This window comes from Schistocerca serialis, chromosome 9, assembly GCF_023864345.2.
Source record: "Schistocerca serialis cubense isolate TAMUIC-IGC-003099 chromosome 9, iqSchSeri2.2, whole genome shotgun sequence".
Classification (NCBI taxonomy): Eukaryota; Metazoa; Arthropoda; class Insecta; order Orthoptera; family Acrididae; genus Schistocerca; species Schistocerca serialis.
The window spans coordinates 116210848-116236052 of NC_064646.1; the positions used below are offsets into that span (position 1 = coordinate 116210848).

At 45.1% G+C, this 25205-nt stretch overlaps 1 pseudogene; it reads left to right on the forward strand.

Moving 5' to 3' along the window:
- Window positions 1-23487: 23487 nt before the first annotated feature.
- LOC126419953 (5S ribosomal RNA) lies at window positions 23488-23605 on the forward strand (annotated as a pseudogene).
- Window positions 23606-25205: the final 1600 nt, after the last annotated feature.

Sequence of the window (25205 nt, forward strand, 5' to 3'; positions counted from 1 at the left end):
TTTGCGTCTCTGTCCATCTCCTCCTGTTTGGTTACTCCATCCATCTCTTCCTCCCTCATGTGTGTTTCCATATCCTTCTTCCCCTTCTCTGTCTGTACATTTCTTACTGTCCCCCTTCTCTTTCCACGTTACTACCCTTCCCCCAATAGGAGGTTTATGGTTCTTACCTGCATAGTATTTATTTCCAGAAAACAAGTAAGTTGTGTACCAAGTTTTGGACGAAATCGACCCAGCGGATTAGGAGGAGCTTTTTACGAATGACTTTGCCTGTGTACGCAGCTGTCATATGTGTTCAACATGTTTCACACAAATTTGTACACATAGTTCAGCTGCATCTCTTGAGAAATTTCGCCCTGCAGTTTTGTTTTCACACAGCTCAGTGGTTATAATGACACATTCCCTGAACTACGTGTCATGCAATAATGTAAGTTTGTAGATACATTCAGCGGCATATGTGGATATTTTGCACGAAATGTGTTGCGAATAGATTTAGAAACAAAATAGTGATAAATTTAAATGCCATGCGTGATGCGGCAGTTTTTTACGCATTTAAGTGTTTATGACGTCACATCTCGTGAGCTATCTCTCATACAATGATACAATTTTGCAGATACATTCGGAAATAAATGTAAATACTGCGGTAAAGGAGTAATAAATTAAAACACCATGCATGCCGGACAGTTCTACTGCATGAACAGAGAAAATGTAGTAAGCGATAAAGTTTTTTACGTTCATTGTTTTGTGGCTGTTATAAGAGAGAAGAAGATTGGAAAAGGTTTGAATTTATGTGTAAGGTTTGTTGCAAGTCCCTAAGCGCTCTCATTTTCAAATAATGGATGAGTTAAGGGTGTGTATCCACGTTGGATGGCCTGCACACCTTTTTCACCCCCTCGTCCATCCCTTAGATAGGTAGGTTGTTCTTAGTCCTACTTTCCAGGCAGTAAGTTAAATGTATACTAATTGTGGTTTAAATCGGTCCACTGGCTTCGGATGAGAGATGGAACATACATAAATAATCTGTGTGTTGCTAAAAGTCCCTAGCCGCAGTTTTCTGTTTTATGTTACGGCTAATCTTAAGAAGTACTGTAGGGATTTTTATAGTGTTTTCACTAATAGTCAGATTGGTTCACGAGTAGAGTGGTAAAACTATCATAGACTGTCATGAGAAAGCGTAGACTACAGTAGAGCAAGTCCGAGTAGCTTTGGTCAGTAGGTACATAACTGAGTTAGGTGTACGTTTGGTGTTTTGCATACCTATCGGACGTTACCTCATAACTATCGCTTTCTTTACGTATGCGATCAGCGTCATACTAGATTCCACTAAAAACCGGAAGCAGTGTACAGTCTAGAAACTGAGTGAGGATATATAAAGTGTTGGGTAACCTCCAGAACATTTTCGTTCTACATAGCTATCCTCCTCTCCGTTACTTAAAAACAAACAGTATTTATAGCAAAACTGAAATAGCCAATTTGATTCTAAAAATGTTGTTTGTAAAATGAAACAGAGGGACGTCGTAGTAGAAGTAAATAAAATAATATTATTTTATCACATTACGCTAGAAAATGCTATTTACTCAATAAAAAGGTAAAATAAAAATACTCGCAAAACAAAAATACAGGGTGTGATTCAAAAGTTTCAAGACTTAACTCAGAACTAGAAATTTATTGGACATTTAAGTACAGCGGACTAAAATTCTTCAAGATATGATCCTTCGGCATCAACACAGCGCTGCCAGCGCGTCTTCCACTGTTCATAGCCCTTGTGGAAGGCCTCAGGCGTCATGTTGTCAAGGGCTCTCGTCGAAGCCTGCTGGATGGCGTCGATGGAGTCGAATCGCTTCCCTTGTAGGCCTGTCTTGATTCGGGATAAGAGGAAAAAGTCACTTGGTGCCAAGTCGGGGCTGTAGGGTGGCTGCGGCAGTGTTGTCGCGTTGAACTTGACCAAAGCTTCGGCGGTGGCGCACGACGTGTGAGCGGTCGCGTTTTCGTGGTGGAGAATCCAGTCGCCCTTTGACAGTCTGGCCACGAGCAACAAACTCCTTGTGAATCACTCCTTTACCATCAAAAAACAATCAGCATGCACTTCACACACGACTTGTTCATGCGAGCTTTCTTGGGCTTCGGCCAGGAACCAGTGTGCCATTCTGAGCTTCGACGCTTCGACTCAGCATCGTAGTTGTAGACCCAGGTCTCATCACCAGTAACCACTCCAGAAGGTTCGGATCAACATTCAACCGTTGGAGCATTTCCATTTTCGTCTCTCCCACTTTTCGCCCGAGGTCAATGACACGCACTCACGCTGCAAGCGATGCGCACTCTCGAGGGTTGCAGAGCCTACTGCCGCAGCGTCATTTCGTTCCCTGAAACCCCCCACTACTTCCCCCACCTGGCGGAACCGGTCCGTGCGCGTTCCTCTATTCAGAAATGAAAATCTTAGAACTTCTGAATCACACCTTGTATATAAAAAAATCACCTCAAAGCTTCACCTGACTTAGATAAAACATGTTTCTGTTATTCGTAAACAACTTTCGCATTTATTGCAAACTATATTTGTTAAGGATATAAAATACGCACTGAATGATGTGCGGTTCTAATTATGTGTAAAGAAAACAGCCAAACACACAAAAAAAACCAAAGAGAAGTCGTCGATGCCTAGTTTCTGTCTTACAAATTCATTTATGTTACTTTCCCCACCAATGCTATCAATACTACCGGTAATCCTATTAATTACTACGTCATGTACCAAAACTACCGAATCGCAGTTTTGGTAGAGCGGAACTCTGTTCACTAGGAAGGTCTGTGTGTGTAATTTATTGTTTATGGTAATTATAAGTGTATAATATTTGTATTGTTCCCCGATCAATGTTTAATTGGCATTTGGAGTGACATCTTCCGCAATGATGGCAACTCATCTTCACAAACTGAGCAAATCCATTACGCGTCAATCCACCTCTGGCCCATAGGCGAGCAGTTACTTGCCTAGGCGTTGATCGATGGAGTTATCGGACGTCATCGTGCGGGATATTATGTCAAATTCCGTCCAGTTGGCGTGTCAGATCGTCTAAACCCCGCGCTGGTTTGAGGGTCCAATTCACGTATCATGTCTGTGACACTATCTCCCCTATTTCGCGATAATACAAAACGAGCTGCCTTTCTTTGTATTTTTTCGATGTTATCCGTCAGTCCCACCTGATGCGGACAGCAATACTCCAGAATAGGGCGGACAAGCGTGATAAAAGCAGTCTCTTTAGTAGACCTGTTGCACCCTCTAAGTGTTCTGCCAATGAATCGCGGTCTTTGGTTTGCTCTGCCCAGAACATTATCTATGTCATCGTTCCAATTTACGTTATTTGTAATTGTAATCCCTAAGTATTTATTAGAATTTACAGCCTTCAGATTTGTGTGACTTATCGTGTAATCGAACTTTAGCGGATTTCTTTTAGTACGCATGTGAATAACTTCAAACTTCTTCAATTGCCACTTTTCGCACCATACAGATATCTAAATCATTTTGCAATTCGTTTTAGTCATCTGATGACTTTACAAGACGGTAAATGACAGCATCATCTGCAAACAATCTAAGACTGCTACTCAGGTTGTCTCCTATGTCGTTAATATAAATCAATAGAGGGCCTATAACACTTCCTTGGGGAACGCCGGATATTACTTCTGTTTTACTCCATGACTTTGCGTGTGCTCCCTGACAGTGTGCTCCCTGCCGCCGTTAGATAAGCAGCTGCCAGCAGCAAGTCGTATACTCTTAGCTCACTTATTTGTTACATAGTTTAGTTCTTAATTTCTTTGCTTGTTTTTGCTAGTTGCATTGTTTAATTCATAAATTTCGGGCGTATTATAGTATTTGAGAGTTGTCGCATCGCGTTTTAGTACCTGTATAGTGTAAAATCGCGTAGTCTCCTTCCGCCGCCGAGCAGTGTGTCAGCAGTGCGGAAGTAGCAGCATTACTGAATTTAGTAGGCAATCTTGTATTTTAACAACCGTTTAAATTTTGTGTCGAATTGTTTGTGCTCTCTGTAGATTAGTCCAGACGTTCTTTGCACAACAGTTTGTAGCATGGATAGGGTCTCCAACTGCTGTGTTCGGATGCAGGCTGAGTTGGCATCTCTTCGCTCCCAGCTTCAGGCAGTGGTGGCTTCGCTCACACAGCTTGATCCTGTTGCCAATGGGCATCACTGTGGGGGTCCGGGTGGGGGTTTGTCGGGGACAGCTAGCTAGTCCCAAGCATACCCCGATCGGACTACAACTGTGGTTGCCCGGGATACTGCCCACATTGAGGCTGATCCCTCACCTGTGGTAGAGTGGGAGGTCGCCTCGAGGTGTGGCAGGGGGCGAAAGACATTCTGGAGGGCTGAACGGAAGGCCTCTCCAGTTTGTCTGACGAACCGGTTTCAGGCTCTGTCTCCGGCTGATACTGATCTTCGGCCGGACGTGGCTGCTTGTCCTGTTCCAGAGGTTGCCCCTCAGTCTGCGAGATCCGGGCGGTAGAGGGTGGGCTTACTGGTAGTTGGGAGCTCCAACGTCAGGCGCGTAATAGGGCCCCTTAGGGATATGGCAGCAACAGAGGGGAAGAAAACCAATGTGCACTCCGTGTGCATACCAGGGGGAGTCATTCCAGATGTGGAAAGGGTCCTTCCGGATGCCATGAAGGGTACAGGGTGCACCCATCTGCAGGTGGTCGCTCATGTCGGCACCAATGATGTGTGTCGCTTTGGATCGGAGGAAATCCTCTCTGGCTTCCGGCAGCTATCTGATTTGGTGAAAACTGCCAGTCTCGCTAGCGGGATGAAAGCAGAGCTCACAATCTGCAGCATCGTCGACAGGACTGACTGCGGACCTCTGGTACAGAGCCGAGTGGGGGGTCTGAATCAGAGGCTGAGACGGTTGTGCGACCATGTGGGCTGCAGATTCCTCAACTTGCGCCATAGGGTGGTGGGGTTTCGGGTTCCGCTGGATAGGTCAGCCTCTAAGGGTGCAGGGCAAAGTCAGGACATGCGGAGACCAAGCAGCAATCGGTATTGTAATTGTAAACTTATCTTAGAAGAAAGATTAAGAAAAGGCAAACCTACGTTTCTAGCATTTGTAGACTTAGAGAAAGCTTTTGACAACGTTAACTGGAATACTCTCTTTCAAATTCTGAAGGTGGCAGGGGTAACATACAGGGAGCGAAAGGCTATTTACAATTTGTACAGAGGCCAGATGGCAGTTATAAGAGTCGAGGGGCATGAAAGGGAAGCAGTGGTTGGGAAAGGAGTGAGACAGGGTTGTAGCCTCTCCCCGATGTTATTCAATCTGTATATTGAGCAAGCAGTAAAGGAAACAAAAGAAAAATTCGGAGTAGGTATTAAAATTCATGGAGAAGAAGTAAAAACTTTGTGGTTCGCCGATGACATTGTAATTCTGTCAGAGACAGCAATGGACTTGGAGAGCAGTTGAACGGAATGGAGAGTGTCTTGAAAGGAGGATATAAGATGAACATCAACAAAAGCAAAACGAGGATAATGGAATGTAGTCAAATTAAATCGGGTGATGCTGAGGGGATTAGATTAGGAAATGAAACACTTAAAGTAGTAAAGGAGTTTTGCTATTTAGGGAGTAAAATAACTGATGATGGTCGAAGTAGAGAGGATATAAAATGTAGACTGGCAATGGCAAGGAAATCGTTTCTGAAGAAGAGAAATTTGTTAACATCGAGTATAGATTTAAGTGTCAGGAAGTCATTTCTGAAAGTATTTGTATGGAGTGTAGCCATGTATGGAAGTGAAACATGACGATAACCAGTTTGGACAAGAAGAGAATAGAAGCTTTGGAAATGTGGTGCTACAGAAGAATGCTGAAGATAAGGTGGGTAGATCACGTAACTAATGAGGAGGTATTGAATAGGATTGGGGAGAAGAGAAGTTTGTGGCACAACTTGACTAGAAGAAGGGATCGGTTGGTAGGACATGTTTTGAGGCATCAAGGGATCACAAATTTAGCATTGGAGGGCAGCGTGGAGGGTAAAAATCGTAGAGGGAGACCAGGAGATGAATACACTAAGCAGATTCAGAAGGATGTAGGTTGCAGTAGGTACTGGGAGATGAAGCAGCTTGCACAGGATAGAGTAGCATGGAGAGCTGCATCAAACCAGTCTCAGGACTGAAGACCACAACAACAATTGTAAACTGTCGAAGCTGCATTGGTAAAGTACCGGAACTTCAAGCGCTGATAGGAAACATCGAAGCTGAAATCGTTATAGGTACAGAAAGCTGGTTGAAGCCAGAGATAAATCCTGCCGAAATTTTTACAAAGGTGCAGACGGTGTTTAGAAAGGATAGATTGCATGCAACCGGTGGTGGCGTGTTTGTCGCTGTTAATAGTAGTTTATCCTGTAGTGAAGTAGAAGTGGATAGTTCCTGTGAATTATTATGGGTGGAGGTTAAACTCAACAACCGAGCTAGGTTAATAACTGGCTCCTTTTACCGACCTCCGTCCGCAGCTCGTGGTCGTGCGGTAGCCTTCTTGCGTCCCGCGCCCGGGTTCCCGGGTTCGATTCCCGGTGGGGTCAGGGATTTTCTCTGCCTCGTGATGACTGGGTGTTGTGTGATGTCCTTAGGTTAGTTAGGTTTAAGTAGTTCTAAGTTCTAGGGGACTGATGACCATAGATGTTAAGTCCCATAGTGCTCAGAGCCATTTTTTTACCGACCTCCCGACTCAGCAGCATTAGTTGCAGAACAACTGAGAGAAAATTTGGAATACATTTCACATAAATTTTCACAGCATGTTATAATCTTAGGTGGAGATTTCAATTTATCAGATATAGGCTGGGACATTCGGATGTTTAGGACGTGTGGTAGGGACAGAGCATCGAATGACATTATCCTGAATGCACTATCCGAAAATTACCTCGAGCAATTAAACAGCGAACCGACTCGTGGAGATAACATCTTGTACCTCCTGATAATAAACAGACCCAAATTTTTGACTCTGTAAGTGCAGAACAGGGAATCAGTGATCATAAGGCCGTTGCAGCATCCCTGAATATGGAAGTTAATAGGAATATAAAAAAAGGGAGGAAGGTTTATCTGTTTAGCAAGAGTAATAGAAGGCAGATTTCAGACTACCTAACAGATCAAAACGAAAATTTCTGTTCCGACACTGACAATGTTGAGTGTTTATGGAAAAAGTTCAAGGCAATTGTAAAACGCGTTTTAGACAGGTACGTGCCGAGTAAAACTGTGAGGGACGGGAAATACCCACCGTGGTTCAACAACAAAGTTAGGAAACTACTGCGAAAGCAAAGAGAGCTTCACTCCAAGTTTAAACGCAGCCAAAACCTCTCAGACAAACAGAAGCTAACCGATGTCAAAGTTAGCGTAAGGAGGGCTATGCGTGAAGCGTTGAGTGAATTCGAAAGTAAAATTCTATGTACCGACTTGACAGAAAATCCTCGGAAGTTCTGGTCTTACGTTATATCAGTAAGTGGCTCGAAACAGCATATCCAGACACTCCGGGATGATGATGGCATTGAAACAGAGGATGACACGCGTAAAGCTGAAATACTAAACACCTTTTTCCAAAGCTGTTTCACAGAGGAAGACCGCACTGCAGTTCCTTCTCTAAATCCTCGCACAAACGAAAAAATGGCTGACATCGAAATAAGTGTCCAAGGAATAGAAAAGCAACTGGAATCACTCAACAGAGGAAAGTCCACTGGACCTGACTGGATACCAATTCGATTCTACACAGAGTACGCGAAAGAACTTGCCCCCCTTCTAACAGCCGTGTACCGCAAGTCTCTAGAGGAACGGATGGTTCCAAATGATTGGAAAAGAGTACAGGTAGTCCCAGTCTTCAAGAAGGGTCGTCGAGCAGATGCGCAAAACTATAGACCTATATCTCTGATGTCGATCTGTTGTAGAATTTTAGAACATGTTTTTTGCTCGAGTATCATGTCGTTTTTGGAAACCCAGAATCTACTATGTAGGAATCAGCATGGATTCCGGAAACAGCGATCGTGTGAGACCCAACTCGCTTTATTTGTTCATGAAACCCAGAAAATATTAGATACAGGCTCCCAGGTAGATGCTATTTTCCTTGACTTCCGGAAGACGTTCGATACAGTTCCGCACTGTCGCCTGATAAACAAAGTAAGAGCCTACGGAATATCTGACCAGCTGTGTGGCTGGATTGAAGAGTTTTTAGCAAACAGAACACAGCATGTTGTTACCAATGGAGAGACGTCTACAGACGTTAAAGTAGCCTCTGGCGTGCCACAGGGGAGTGTTATGGGACCATTGCTTTTCACAATATATGTAAATGACCTAGTAGATTATGTCGGAAGTTCCATGCGGCTTTTCGCGGATGATGCTGTAGTATACAGCGAAGTTGCAGCATTAGGAAATTGTAGCGAAATGCATGAAGATCTGCAGCGGATAGGCACTTGGTGCAAGGAGTGGCAACTGACCCTTATCATCGACAAATGTAATGTATTGAGAATACACACTAAGAAGGATCCTTTATTGTATGATTATATGATAGCGGAACAAACACTGGTAGCAGTTACTTCTGTAAAACATCTGGGAGTATGCGTGCGGAACGATTTGAAGTGGAATGATCATATAAAATTAATTGTTGGTGATGTGGTTACCAGGTTGAGATTCATCGGGAGAGTCCTTAGAAAATGTAGTCCATCAACAAAGGAGGTTGCTTACAAAACACTCGCTCGACCTATACTTGAATATTGCTCATTAGTGTGGGATCGGTACCAGATCGCGTTGACGGAGGATATAGAGAAGATCCAAAGAAGAGCGGCGCGTTTCGTCACCGGGTTATTTGGTAGCCGTGATAGCGTTACGGAGATGCTTAACAAACTCAAGTGGCGGATTCTGCAAGAGAGGCGCTCTGCATCGCGGTGTAGCTTGCTCACCAGGTTTCGAGAGGGTGCGTTTCTGGATGAGGTATCGAATATATTGCTTCCCCCTACTTATACCTCCCGAGGAGATCACGAATGTAAAATTAGAGAGATTAGAGCGCGCACGGAGGCTTTCAGACAGTCGTTCTTCCCGCGAACCATACGCGCCTGGAACAGGAAAGGGAGGTAATGACAGTGGCACGTAAAGTGCCCTCCGCCACACACCGTTTGGTGGCTTGCGGAGTTTAAATGTAGATGTAGATGTAGAAATCTAAAAATATGGAATGAATTTGACATCTCCTGTCGAAAGCATCTATTGCTTGATGAGTATGAAGATCTAGTTGTGTTTCACAAGAACGATATTTTCTGAAACCGTGCTGACTGTGTGTCAATAAATCGTTTTCTTCGAGGTACTTCGTAATGTTCGAATACAGTATATGTACCAAAACCCTACTGCAAATCTACGTATGTGATATAGGCCTGTAATTCAGCGCATTACTCCTACTTTCCTTTTTGGGTATTGGTGTGACTTGAGCAATTTTTCAGTTTTTAGGTACGGATCTTTCTGTGAGTGAGTGGTTGTATATAGTTGCTAAATATGGAGCTATTTTATCAGCGTACTCTGAGAGGAACCTGACTGGTATACAATCTAGACCAGAGGCCTTGCCTTTATTAAGTGATTTAAGCTGCTTCGTTACTCCGAGGATATGTACTTCTATGTTTCTCATCTTGGCAGTTGTTCTTGATTGGAACTCAGGAATATTTGCTTCGTCTTCTTTGGTGAAGGAGTATCGGAAAATCGTGTTTAATAACTCTGTTTTAGTGGCACTGTCATCAGTGACTTCACCGTTGTTATCGCGCAGTGAAGGTTTTGATTGCGTCTTGCCACTGGTGTGCTTTATGTATGACCAGAATCTCTTTGGGTTTTCTGCCAGATTTCGAGACAGAATTTCGTTCTGAAAATGATTAAAAGCATCTCGCATTGAAATACAGGCCATATTTCGAACTTGTGTAAAACTTTGCCGATCTTGAGGATTTTGCGTTCTTTAAAATTTGGCATGCTTTTTTCGTTGCTTTTGCAACAACGATCTGACCCGTTTTGTGTACCATGGGGGATCAGTACCATCACTTACTAATTTAAATGGTATATCTCTCTCAATCGATGTCGATATTATCTCTTTGAAAACATTCCACAACTTTTCTACACTTAAATGATCAGATCGGAGGGAGTGAAGACTGTCTCTTAAAAAGGCGTTAAGAGCATTTTTATCGGATTTTTTGAATAGATATATTTTGCGTTTCTTTTTGATGGTTGTAGGTGTTAGGCTGAATGCAATTTTACTCCAGTCAATGAGATTCCAGGCAGAAGAAGTGTCCGGAGGCGCCCTGGACAGTGGTGGGATACCAACCACCCCGACTGTAGCCCGCTGTACGGCCCGACAACCAAGAGTGATGGTTTGAGGGGCCATTTCTTCTCGCAGCTGGACCCCTTCGGTTGTCATCCGCTGCTCCCTTACAGCACAGCGGCACGTCGATGATACCCCACTGTTTTGTTGCCCTTCATGGCAAACCACCCTGTGCTTACATTTCAGCAAGATAATGGCCGACTGCTCGCAGCGAGAGTTCCTACTGCTTGTCTTCATGCTTGCTAAACACTACCATGTACAGCAAGATCGCCGAATCTCTCCCCAACTGAGAACGTTTGGAGGAACATCAGGCCAGGGCTCTTTCAACCATCCGGGAATTTTTACGATCTGATGTGTCAATTGGACATAATTTGGCATGATATCCCTCAACAGGACCTCTAATAACTTTATGAATCTTCTTGCATAAGAGACAGAGGGGGACCAGCACGTTTTGACTTGCTCAATTTGTGAAACTCTCTATCTGTAATAAATCACCTAATTTTTCTGAAATTATAATCATTTGTTTGCCTCTGTATGTACAATTACGAGGTGTATTCAAGTTCTAAGGGCTCCGATTTTTTTTTCTAATTAACTACTAACCCGAAATCGATGAAACTGGCGTTACTTCTCGACGTAATCGCCCTGCAGACGTACACATTTTTCACAACGCTGACACCATGATTCCATGGCAGCGGCGAAGGCTTCTTTAGGAGTCTGTTTTGACCACTGGAAAATCGCTGAGGCAATAGTAGCACGGCTGGTGAATGTGCGGCCACGGAGAGTGTCTTTCATTGTTGGAAAAAGCCAAAAGTCACTAGGAGCCAGGTCAGGTGAGTAGGGAGCATGAGGAATCACTTCAAAGTTGTTATCACGAAGAAACAGTTGCTTAACGTTAGCTCGATGTGCGGGTGCGTTGTCTTGGTGAAACAGCACATGCGCAGCCCTTCCCGGACGTTTCTGTGGCAGTGCAGGAAGGAATTTGTTCTTCAAAACATTTTCGTAGGATGCACCTGTTACCGTAGTGCCCTTTGGAACACAATGGGTAAGGATTACGCCCTCACTGTCCCAGAACATGGACACCATTTTTTCAGCACTGGCGGTTACCCTAAATTTTTTTGGTGGCGGTGAATCTGTGTGCTTCCATTGAGCTGACTTGCGCTTTGTTTCTGGATTGAAAAATGGCATCCACGTCTCATCCATTGTCACAACCGACGAAAAGAAAGTCCCATTCATGCTGTCGTTGCGCGTCAACATTGCTTGGCAACATGCCACACGGGCAGCCATGTGGTCGTCCGTTAGCATTCGTGACACCCACCAGGATGACACTTTTCGCATTTTCAGGTCGTCATCCAGGATTGTGTACACAGAACCCACAGAAATGCCAACTCTGGAGGCGATCTGTTCAACAGTCATTCGGCGATCCCCCAAAACAATTCTCTCCACTTTCTCGATCATGTCGTCAGACCAGCTTGTGCGAGCCCGAGGTTGTTTCAGTTTGTTGTCACACGATGTTCTGTCTTCATTAAACTGTCGCACCCACGAACGCACTTCCGACACATCCATAACTTCATCACCACATGTCTCCTTCAACTATCAATGCATTTCAATTGGTGTCACACCACGCAAATTCAGAAAACGAATGATTGCACGCTGTTCAAGTAAGGAAAACGTCGCCATTTTAAGTATTTAAAACAGATCTCATTCTCGCCACTGGCGGTAAAATTCCATCTGCCGTACGGTGCTGCCATCTCTGGGACGTATTGACAATGAACGCGGCCTCATTTTAAAACAATGCGCATGTTTCTATCTCTTTCCAGTCCGGAGAAAAAAAATCAGAGGCCTTAGAACTTGAATGCACCTCGTATATCAACGGATTTTCGTCATTTTGGGATAATTCCTTCGTTATGCATCGTCTTTTTTGTCATAGAGTGTATTTTTACGACTAATGTTCTTACGCCGTGGTAATGACTGTGAGTGTTACGCTAAATTGTCTGCGTTGATACATAAGTTAAGTTGCTGTGTGGTCATGGGCATGTAAAAACACAATACCTCCTTTCTGCCACTCTGCCACGCCTCTACGTCGAACCAATTTACTGCGCTGATTTGAAGCAATCATTCGGCACACACATACACAGTATTTTACTGTCATTACGTTCTCGACGGCATGACTAGCCGGTAACATTTCTACATCATTTACAGCTCTCCAATTCGATCAGTGTGCTCTTGTAAGGGAGTCATTAAAGTGCAGCTACTCGTGACGGTCCAGTGTGAACTGTCATATTATCGTGCGGTAGCGAAACTTGGCAGATACGCTAATGCGTTAACGCGAAACTGATTTACACTGGAAAAAAATTAGTTCCGATTGTGGCAAAGAGATGCAAATCTGGCACTGTATAGAATCTTGTCGATGTCACCGGTGCTCTTATTGAGTAAACTTTGAAATAGGAAGTTAATAATAATATCAACATTATGTCTTTCTCACTTGTTTCACTTTTTCTCCCAGATCGCATCGTAATCCATTAAATATGGAAGCATATACACTCCTGGAAATTGAAATAAGAACACCGTGATTTCATTGTCCCAGGAAGGGGAAACTTTATTGACACATTCCTGGGGTCAGATACATCACATGATCACACTGACAGAACCACAGGCACATAGACACAGGCAACAGAGCATGCACAATGTCGGCACTAGTACAGTGTATATCCACCTTTCGCAGCAATGCAGGCTGCTATTCTCCCATGGAGACGATCGTAGAGATGCTGGATGTAGTCCTGTGGAACGGCTTGCCATGCCATTTCCACCTGGCGCCTCAGTTGGACCAGCGTTCGTGCTGGACGTGCAGACCGCGTGAGACGACGCTTCATCCAGTCCCAAACATGCTCAATGGGGGACAGATCCGGAGATCTTGCTGGCCAGGGTAGTTGACTTACACCTTCTAGAGCACGTTGGGTGGCACGGGATACATGCGGACGTGCATTGTCCTGTTGGAACAGCAAGTTCCCTTGCCGGTCTAGGAATGGTAGAACGATGGGTTCGATGACGGTTTGGATGTACCGTGCACTATTCAGTGTCCCCTCGACGATCACCAGTGGTGTACGGCCAGTGTAGGAGATCGCTCCCCACACCATGATGCCGGGTGTTGGCCCTGTGTGCCTCGGTCGTATGCAGTCCTGATTGTGGCGCTCACCTGCACGGCGCCAAACACGCATACGACCATCATTGGCACCAAGGCAGAAGCGACTCTCATCGCTGAAGACGACACGTCTCCATTCGTCCCTCCATTCACGCCTGTCGCGACACCACTGGAGGCGGGCTGCACGATGTTGGGGCGTGAGCGGAAGACGGCCTAACGGTGTGTGGGACCGTAGCCCAGCTCATGGAGACGGTTGCGAATGGTCCTCGCCGATACCCCAGGAGCAACAGTGTCCCTAATTTGCTGGGAAGTGGCGGTGCGGTCCCCTACGGCACTGCGTAGGATCCTACGGTCTTGGCGTGCATCCGTGCGTCGCTGCGGTCCGGTCCCAGGTCGACGGGCACGTGCACCTTCCGCCGACCACTGGCGACAACATCGATGTACTGTGGAGACCTCACGCCCCACGTGTTGAGCAATTCGGCGGTACGTCCACCCGGCCTCCCGCATGCCCACTATACGCCCTCGCTCAAAGTCCGTCAACTGCACATACGGTTCACGTCCACGCTGTCGCGGCATGCTACCAGTGTTAAAGACTGCGATGGAGCTCCGTATGCCACGGCAAACTGGCTGACACTGACGGCGGCGGTGCACAAATGCTGCGCTGCTAGCGCCATTCGACGGCGAACACCGCGGTTCCTGGTGTGTCCGCTGTGCCGTGCGTGTGATCATTGCTTGTACAGCCCTCTCGCAGTGTCCGGAGCAAGTATGGTGGGTCTGACACACCGGTGTCAATGTGTTCTTTTTTCCATTTCCAGGAGTGTATACACTATGTGAACAAAAGTGTCCGGACACCCCAAAAACATGCGTTTTTCATATTAGGTGTATTGTGCTCCCAGGTACTCCATATCAGCGACCTCAGTAGTCATTAGATATCGTGAGTCAGCAGAGTATGGCGCTCCGCGGAACTCAAGGACTTCGAACGTGGTCAGGTGATCAGGTGTCACTTGTGTCATACGCTATACACGAGAGTTCCACACACCTTAACATCCCTAGGTCCACTGTTTCAGATGTGATAGTGAAGTAGAAATGTGAAGGTATACTTACAGCACAAAATCGTACAGGGCGACATCGTCTGTTGACAGAGACCACCTACAATTGAAAAGGGTCGTAATGTGTAATAGGCAGACATCTGTCCAGACCATCACACAGGAATTCCAAACTGCATCTGGATCCACTGCAACTACTGTGATACTTTGGCGGGAGATGAGAAAACTTGGATTTCATCGTCGAGCGGCTGCTCATAAGCTACACATCATGCCGGTAAATGCCAAACGACGCCTCGTTTCGTGTAAGGAGCGTATACATTGTGCGATTGAACAGTGGAGAAACGTTGTGTGGTATGACGGTACACAGTGTGGTGATCCGATGGCAGAGTGTGGGTATGGCGAATACCCGGTGAACATCATCTGCCAGCGTGTGTAGTGCCAACAATAAAATTCGGAGGCGGTGGTGTTATGGTATGGTCGTGTTTTTTATGGAGGGTGCTTGCAACCCATGTTGTTTTGCGTGGCACTAACACAGCACAGGCCTACATCGATAAGCACCTTCTCGCTTCCCACTGTTGAAGAGCAGTTCGGGGATGGCGATTGCATCTTTCAACACGATCGAGCACCCGTTCATAATGCACGGCCTGTGGCGCGTGGTTACACGACAATAACATGCCTGTAATGGACTGGCCTGCACAGAGTCCTGACCTAAATCCTATAGAACACCTTTGGTATGTTTTGGAACGCCGACTTCGTGCCAGGCCTCACCGACCGACATCGATACCTATCCTCAGTCCAGCACTCCGTGAAGAATTGGCTGCCATTCCCCAAGAAACCTTCCAGCTCCTGATTGAACGCATCCCTGCGAGAGTGGAAGCTGTCATCAAGGATAAAGGTGGCCCAACACCATACTGAATTCCAGCATTACCGATGGAGGGCGCCACGAACTTGTAAGTCATTTTTAGCCAGGTCTTCGGATTCTTTTGATCACATAGTGTGTATATCTCCCTTGTATTCAAAGCGCCAGATTTGCACCTGGTGGCCAAAATTGGAATTACAGCCTACACTGGACCTCTGTGACTAGCTGGACTTCAATTATAATCACCCGGTACGTCCACATACCTATTTCACAAGCTATCATACGATGCATGGCGCAGAGTACTTCGTACGACTGCTGATCAGTCCCTTCTCTCTTCCACTCGCAAATGCAGCGAGGGACGAGCGACACTGTTTATGACACTGTAATTTCTTTTATCTTCTCTTCACGGTCATTACGCGATATGTACGTTAGGGGCAGTTGAATCGTTCTGAGGTACCTACAAAAGCCGGTTCTCTGAATTATCTCAATAACGAATAGAAACGTCTTCTTACCTGTCAACATTCGCATGTTGATGGAATCTACCAATTACAAATCTTGCAGCACGCTTCAGAACTGCTTTGGTTTCTTCCGTTTAATCTAACCTCGTGGGGGTCCCAAACACTCGAGCAATACTCGATAATGTATACGCGATCTGCTTTATAAATGAGCTACAATTTTTTCAGCTTGTCCCAGTTAACGGTAGTCGACCTTTCACAAACCTACTACCGTCCATACGGGCTCATTCCATGTCATATCGCTTTGTAAGATTACGCCCGGAGACGAGATCGGTTTGACTGTGGCAGGCAGCACACCACTAATACTGTATTCGAATATTCTAGGGTTGTCTTTCCTACTCATCTGAGTTAACTTAATTTTTCGACATTTAGAGCAAGCTGTCAATCGTCATACCTAATACAAATTCTGTCTACGTCTTCCTATATTCTTCTACAGTCAGATAATCACGGCACTTTCTCGTACACAACAGCGTCATTAGCTCACTCGTGCTCTTACACTCCGTCAGATCATTCTACATAGAGAACAAGAACGTCCCTGTTAAACAGCGCTGGGGCACATCTGAAGATTCCTTCACCTCTGACGAACACTCGTCGTCCAGAACAACGTTCTATGTTCTTTACTTAAGGAGTCTTCGAGGCGCACAGATACGAGTATCAGGGAACGCATTCTGTATGCTCGGACCTTCGTTAACGGTCTGCAGTGGGGCATACTTTCCCTTAAGCTAATTTAGAAAATAGTTACGAAAGCCCGTTTCCCGTGACCTTCTGTGTTGGACGAGTGTGCGAATTAATCAAGCCTGTTATTTCTTAGGCGAGCGTATCTCTTGTATCCAGTAAGGAGGACAGCACATGAATGGTACAGTCTTCTATTATTTAGTTCTGTAAATGAATTTTTCACTGCTACATAAGGTTTCGAAGCCTGTGGGTATTCGCTATGAAGATCACGTAAACAGTTCTACGGAAGAAGCTGTACCGAAATCAAAATTGGTTTTCAAAATGTTTTATTATTAGACCTACAACTTTGCTTCCGTCGTTTTGCAATAGACGGCAGTAGCGGCACGTGGGGTTCGGGTGGCTGGTCATAGGTGTAATACAATAAGCTTAGGCATCTGTAAACATTATGCCATAAAAATATTAGTTGATTTGTATAAGGTTATTTTCGATTAAGTACGTCAACTTACGTACCCATTTCTCACTATTTGCGGGAAGTTTTAATTTTCTGCCTTAACATGAATAAATCTGCGGCTGTGGCTCTTAAAATACTGGGTAAGACCAATGGTGAGGGAATTCTTAGTGGAAGAACATGCCGAGAATGTTTTCAACTCCTTAAGAACGATGATTTTGATGTCGAAGACCGGCATGGCGGTGGAAGACAGAACGTTTTCGTAGCTACTGAAACAGAAAAAAACAGTCACAGGATATCATTATCGAAAGCTTTTGATGCGTTCGTGCCCAGCACTGAAACACAAACGGCCACAATACAGCGATAGACATTAAAGGTAATTTTGCAGCAGGTCAGTGCTCGACCCCCCGTCGCAAAACCCGTCAAAATATACACGGAAACGTTGAAATGAGAAGTCCTATCCCTCCCGCCGTATTCTCCATACGTTGCTCTCTCTCTGACTACCACCTTTTTCGATCAGTGGAATATAGTCTGGCTGACCAGCACCTCCGATCATACGAACAAGTGCAAAATGGAACTGATTCATGGATCCCCACAAAAGACGCCCAGTTCTTTCGCCATGGGATTCGTACGCTATCCGAAAGATGGGAGAATGTAGTGGCCAGCGATAGGCAGTATTAGGAATCACAATTATTTTGTAAGTTTCCACAATAAAACCCCAAACTTCGCTAAAAAACGGCGGAAGCAAAGTTGTAGACCTAGTAATACCTTTACTCATTCGTTACCACAAGTTAAACAAAGATTCCTCGTAACCCAGTATTTAAAATGAAAACTAGCTTGTAAACGTAACCACAGATATTAATTGTTGCTCGAAGCAGCAGTTAACTTTGTTCATACACGTATGTCCTCTTTCAGTAATTTTGTTTATAATAAACCATGGTACAAACCAACTTCTCTTTTAAATCAGTTATATTTTTCTCTTATCACAGTAAACGAACATAACAAAAAGAGAGCCGAAGCTGAGCAGTCAAAGAACTGGAAGGCAGACAGTGAAACGATGCGTTACTTATACGTGCGGAGTGGTCCAGAAGAATGTAGACACTCTTTGACACTCAGTATTAATGAAACACCCATATGATATACCGTTACAATTCTTGCATGAGGGAAGATTATTATTCAAAGTGACCCCCATTAGCCGCCAATCAGTGTCGATGCCGCCGATCTGTTGACCGAACTACGGCCTGTTGACCGAACTACGGCTGTCTGCGTTGCCGGTGTGATAGCTGCACAAGACGCGTCGATTGCTACTCGTAGCTCGTTCAGTATAGCTGGCTTTTGTTGATAAACTGCATTTTTCAAGGCCCTCATTAGGTGGAAGTCAAGAGGTGTAAGGTCTGGAGACCGTGGTGGGTGCTCAACAGCTCCTCTTCGACTCATTCATTGTCCAGATAGATTTTCATCCACGTGAGCTGTGAAATCTCTGTGGTAATGAGGCGGATCGCCATTTTTGTAGGTAAAAATCTTTCATTTCCAAACACTTGTCGGATGGCAGGTAAAACGACGTTTGCAGCATATGAAGATACACCTCACCAGTTACGGTACCTTCAAAGAATGGGCCAACGAAACCACGCGAGATAGACCATACCACACGTCAACGCCGGGCGAGGTAGCTGCGCGGTCTAGGGCGTCTTGCCACGGTTCGTGCGGGTCCCACCGTCGGAGGTTCGTGTGTGTGTGTGTGTGTGTGTGTGTGTGTGTGTGTGTGTGTGTGTGTGTGTGTGTGTGTGTGTGTGTGTGTTGCACTTAGCGTGGGTTAGTTCAAGACAGATTAAGTAGAGTGTAAGCCTAGGGACCGATGACCTCAGAAGTTTGGTCCGATAGGAACTTACAACAAATTTCCAAATATTTTCCGCACGTTACACGGTGGAGTAACATGTTTGTCCCGTAAACGTAGGGATTTCAGAACCCCTGTACGCGCCATTGTGGTGGTTTACAGTACCGTTGAGTTTGAAATGCGCCTCGCCAGACCAGATAACCATCCTTGCAAACCGTTCATCCTAGCGAAGCGTGCCTTTAAACCACTCGCAGCACTCCATCTGTCGATCCAGGTGGTCCTCGTTCATAGCGTGCAGTGATCTCAGAATGTACACTTTCCGCTTTGCAGCCTTCAGAATTCGTCGTACGCTTGGTCGGCTCGGCTTACTCCGCTTTCACGTGCACCCAGCTTCACAGGTTTCTGAGGGGACCTAGTAAAATGTTGCAGCAGAGCAGCGCTGGAAGCTGGACTTGTCGAGGTTTTTGGTCGACCAGACCTTTCCTTACGCCATTGATGAACAGTACCATCAGCTTTAAATTTTTACCGAATACGAAAAATAATTGTACGTGTTGGTGGTTGAGTTCCGTACAGGTTACGCCCTTGCCGTTGTACTTCCTTCACGTCTTCCTACTTCCAGCACCACTACGACCCTGCCCTGCTCAAAAGGCAGTCTTACTTCATTCATTGCTGCACTGTCATCTACTGGGAAAGGGGTGCCAAGGTCTGTTGAGAAAACAATGGACTGCCACAGCAAAAAATTGCAACGATATGTCATTTTGTTCCAAAGATATTAAGTATGAGAGAATCCTACTTTTTTCTTGATCCTCTGTATATAATGAAAAACAATACACGACAGATACCTTCATATTGCTTACAATACATTATTGTTAATTCTTTTGATCTTTTAGATCTCAGTATTACTTAAATATACATTTTGAAATTTTTTTTCCGTATGTGTGCTGATAGCTAAGATTCTTAGCAACGCAACTTCAATCGAAATAAAAAAGTGGTTACATCGGCAATATTGGGAAAATTCGTTGATCCTGTTAATGTATCGTATCGAGAAACGATGTTAGCCGTACGTAGGTATACTGATGCCGTCTCTTCGCGTCACTCAGCTGTCGGGGACGTAACCGCCGACCCTGAAGCTTGCTCGTAAATTGCAGTGAATGAGTCGTCTGCAGCTGAGACGAGTTTCGGAATGGGCGACGTTAAGTGGTGACACGCAGAGCGGCATAGCCAGGGAATTGCTGGAGGGGCAATGAAACGAGTCCCATAGGCCCTCACTCGGAGACAGTGATAGGGCAGGCGGCGAGTTCATTTGGGACTGCGCTGTGGCGCCCCGGGAGTCTTCCGTCCATTTCACGAGAGCCAGGCTGTCACTGACAATATCTCTGATTCAGAGGGCGCAGCGTGATTCTCCCTCATTGCAGACTGTTACAGCCAGCAGTAGCTCTCCCACCCGCCTGCCGCAGGAGGGCCGCTGACTAGTGGGGAGGTGAACAAGTATTAAGGGCTCTCCATCCTGCCGTCTGGCAGTATTCCTCGAGAGAACGGCGTCACGGCCATGCAATCTCGAGATCATCACTTGTAACTGTATTGCTTCCCATTCCAGCTGAAATAATACACTGTGTGATCAAAAGTATCCGGACACCTGGCTGAAAATGACTTACAAGTTCGTGGCGCCCTCCATCGGCAATGCTGGAATTCAATAAGGTGTTGGCCCACTTGATGACAGCTCTCGCAGGCATACGTTCAGTAAGGTGCTGGAAGGTTTCTAGGGAATGGCAGCCCTTTCTTCACAGAGTGCTGAACTGAGGACAGGTATCGATATCGGTCGGTGAGACCTGGCACGAAGTCGGCGTTCCAAACCACTCCAAATGTGCTCCATAGCATTCAGGTCATGACTCTGTGCAGGCCAGTCCATTACACTGATATTATCGTCATGTAACCACTCCGCCACAGGCCGTGCATTATGAACAGGTGCTCGATCGTGTTGAAAGATGCAATCGCCATCCCCGAATTGCTCTTCAACAGTGGGAAGCAAGAGGGTGCTTAAAGTGATAGTGCCACGCAAAACAACAACGGGCGCAGGCCCCCTCCATGAAAAACACGACCACACCATAACACCACCGCCTCCGAATTTTACTGATGGCACTAAACGCGCTGGCAGATGATTTCAGCAGGCATTCGCCATACCCACACCCTGCCATCGGATCTCCATATTGTGTACCGTGATTCGTCACTCCACACAACGTTTTTCTACTGTTCAATCGTCCGAAGTTTACGCTCCTTACACCAAGCGAGGCATCGTTTGGCATTTACCGGCGTGATGTGTAGCTTGTGAGCAGCCGCTCGGCCATTAAATCGAAGTTCTCTCACCTCCCGCCTAACTGTCATAGTATGCCATAGTACTTGCAGTGGTTCCTGATGCAGTTTGCAATTCCTGTGTGATGGTCTGGATAGATGTCTGCCTACATATCTAGATGTAGATGTAGATTACACATTACGACCCTCTTCAATTGTCGACGGTCTCTGTCAGTCAACAAGACGAGGTCGCCCTGTACGCTTTTGTGCTGTACGTTTCCGTTTCCATTTCCACTCCACTATCACATCGGAAACAATGACCTAGGGATGTTTAGGAGTGTGGAAATCTCGCGTGCAGACGTATGACACAAGTTACACCCAATAATCTGACCACGTTCGAAGTCCATGAGTACCGTGGAGCACCCCATTCTGCTCTCTCACGATGTCTAATGACTATTGAAGTCGCTGATATGGAGTACCTGGCAGCAGGTGGCAGCACAATGCACCTAATATGAAAAACGTATTTTTTGGGGGTGTCTGGTTACTTCTGATCACATAGTGTGTTTTTTATAATTTGAATTCGTTGCTTCCATATGAACTATTTATTGAGTCAACCATTTTAATCAAAAATTAGTAATAGACGAGCAATCAAAAAGAGGAAATAAAATACACTGTGGCATCACTGTAGTCCCGATTTGAAACGCCTCCAAATGACTTATTTCTGTCCAAAATCGTGGTTTGTAAATACTGCATTGGACACCCATTATTATTAATTTTATCATTTTCCCCAAACATGAATTGTAACTCTGCGAAAGTCAAAGGAAGGATGTGATTGACCTAGTATCAGTGAACTCTCTATTATCTTTGATTGACCATAAAAAGCTACTACCGACTACTGTGCTCTCCCTTCGGTATTTTGAGCCAAGCTTGTATGCATCTGCTTTGATTCACTAGTGTAATTTCATTAGTTGAATAATAATTAATTCAGATAATACCTTGTTTTATTTCAAGGAGTATGGCGCTGTATTCTATTGATAAGTGTTAACAAGAATCTCTTTGTAGCTCATCAGTATTTGGTAACATTACATTGACTAGAATATTCGGTCAGACGCCAACAGTCACAGATCGAATCTTCTTATAGTACATATATTGCTCTAAAAGTGAATTTACTTTTTATAAAGCAGACAACAATGATATCTTTTCTAACTTAACGTTCATATAGCCCGGAAATTTAAATTTCCCGTGCGTAGTCACTTATTGACGTGATGCTAACGATGTATTTTACGCCCGGGCAGGTATAGCTCGATAAGATTATGCATAGTTTTCATTCTGACTTTCAATCAAACTAATCATTTGAGGAATGATTTCAAATTTTAGCAGTTCTGTGTCCCACTGAAGCCAAATTAGGTACTCTGACCTTACGTAACTGGACTGCTAATTATAACATTTCTGCCCTCCAGAATCTTAAACTCGAATTCAAACGTTACTTAAAGAAAAGGTTGTTTCCCCCATTCTTCTACTTACGGAAACGTTATAGGTTCTCGATGTGGTAATCACTGGTAATTGTCTGACGCTACAGATCCGTAAGAACTTCATGATATAATGAGGGGAAATCATCACCAGTCATATTGAGACTATGTCACGAAAGTTAAAGTCCGTACTGAGGTTGTGTCAATGAAGTTAAAGTTTTCCACCGTAAGGGGAATGGCAGAACTTGTAAGTTGGCCACCAGATCTCAGAACTTCACAAATAGAAAAAAAGGTAAACGAACCCCCGTCAAAATAGTAACTAATTAGTCATGATAATCGACGAAGACACTATCAAATAGTGTAGTCATAGTCTTTCGTTTCGGTAGTCATTGGAAGTTGTTCGAGCCCCGCCATGCCAGAGGGAAATCTAAATGGCACGGCTCTGAGGTGGGCTCAGTATAGAAATGCATTTACCGTAATAACTGAATTATAACGGTTATGCTTACCCTGGATCAGGGTCGACACGGACAGAACGTGTACTTCGTCTCTTTCTTGTTCCTCCTAGGACCAGCCTTTAGCTTTTCTGCGGCGATTTCAGTACAATGCTCGTAATTCATAAACCACAAAGATCGATATACTCTCATTTTTAAGACGTACATAAAAGAATTGCTATCTGCTTTGCAACTCTCTCCTCACAGCGAGACATACAAATTAGGAAAACGTATTTTTTTAGGGGGTCGCCAACCACGGTCGGTTGTAAGACAATAGTTTGGTTCTGAGATTCAAATCATATTAGAGTTTAATAAATCATTAATTTACTCCATTATCTCGACCCACACCACATTAAAACAAAAGAGAATAATTTTCCAATGAAATTAGCATAAAGTCTCGCATTGTTGGCCAACGGCCTTGCCACAGTGGTAACACCGGTTCCCGTCAGATCACCGAAGTTAAGCGCTGTCGGCCTGGGTTAGCACTTGGATGGGTGACCATCCGGTCTGCCGAGCGCTGTTGGCAAGCAGGGTGCACTCAGCCCTTGTGTGGCAAACAGCAGTTAGCAGTACACCCTGAGGAAGGCGCCTTGCAACAGTCGCCGAAACGTCTGAATTTTATAGATGACAACGTGGCCTCAAACCCACAAGAATTTTATTGACTGTGACAACGGCCGCGGAGCTCTGCGTATACATTTGAGGAGCTACTTGATACAGAAGTAGCGGCTCCGCTATCTGCATCCGGTGACGCCTGTGGGCTGAGGATGACACGGCGGCCGGTCGGTACCGTAGGCACTTCAAGGCCTGTTCGGACAGAGATGAGTCGTAATGTTGACTGAGAAATTGCTCCAGACCACGAAGTCACATAAGATACTATTATTTAAATGTTCTGGCACTTGATTTAATGTCATTCGACTTTCAGCTAAAATAGTGAAACACAGAGCTCTCTAGAACTTCAGTTTCATCATGAATGTCCGGCTAACATTGTGTGGAGGTATCTTGCCTACGTAGAAGACTGCTCAGGGAACGCTGCGAGCTTTGCTAATCTGTGCAGCTCGCAAATGCAAAGTAAACGAGTTCAAGCCCCACGAAAAAGTACAATTAATAAGACAGCACATGTTACGTAGCAAATCTCGCAAACTGTTAGCTACTCAGTAAGTGAATATAGCTAATGCAAAATGCGTCATTTACTGAAAGCTCAGCGCATGTGTGCCCCAATGGCGCCAGGACTAGTAGTCTCTTTCCTTCCCGTGACAAGAGTGCAAGAGCTCCAAACATCTTCCCCACGACAAGTGCTAAAAATTATCCTCCTCCTATACCTCCTCAGACTTTTTATAAGAACTCTACGTTGAGGTGAGGACACCCAATCATTGCCACCGTGACCAGCGAATATTTAGTTTTATGTATGTGAATACTGGGGAACCTTTACATTCTTCGCTTACAGAACGCGTCTTAACATGCAAGAGATTGGTTTCGGCTGCTAGCCATGTTCTTGTCATTGGTCGGACCCTTAACACCTAAGCATGATGACAGCAAGGACTCAGCTGAAGGGATAACTAAATCTGGAGGGAAAGGCCGGGGGCTATTCTTATAGTTGCGTGCAGGGAGGTGAATTTATCACTCACAGTTACACGCTAGACATTTGCAATAGCTTAGCAGCAGGCTTTACGAAGAGAAACCCTCATTTGCTGCCAAAGCGTGGAGCAGGGGCTTGTTGCAACCGCTTGCGCTAACTGCAGTGCCCTTGGGATCCACGTTCCAGGATAAACACCTGAGTTCTCTCGTTTCTCAACAATATGCCGGCCGCGGTGGTCTCGCGGTTCTAGGCGCGCAGTCCGGGACCGTGCGACTGCTACGGTCGCAGGTTCGAATCCTGCCTCGGGCATGGATGTGTGTGATGTCTTTAGGTTAGTTAGGTTTAAGTAGTTCTAAGTTCTAGGGGACTGATGACCACAGCAGTTGAGTCCCATAGTGCTCAGAGCCATTTTCTCAACAATATAATTTGAATCCTTATTCGTGAGTCTAAAAGCCTTGTACTCTCCTGAAAAATATCCAAGAAATGAGCAGAAAAATAATCAAATATTCTTCAGCGATATGTGATGGTCACGTCTCATGACACTCGTATG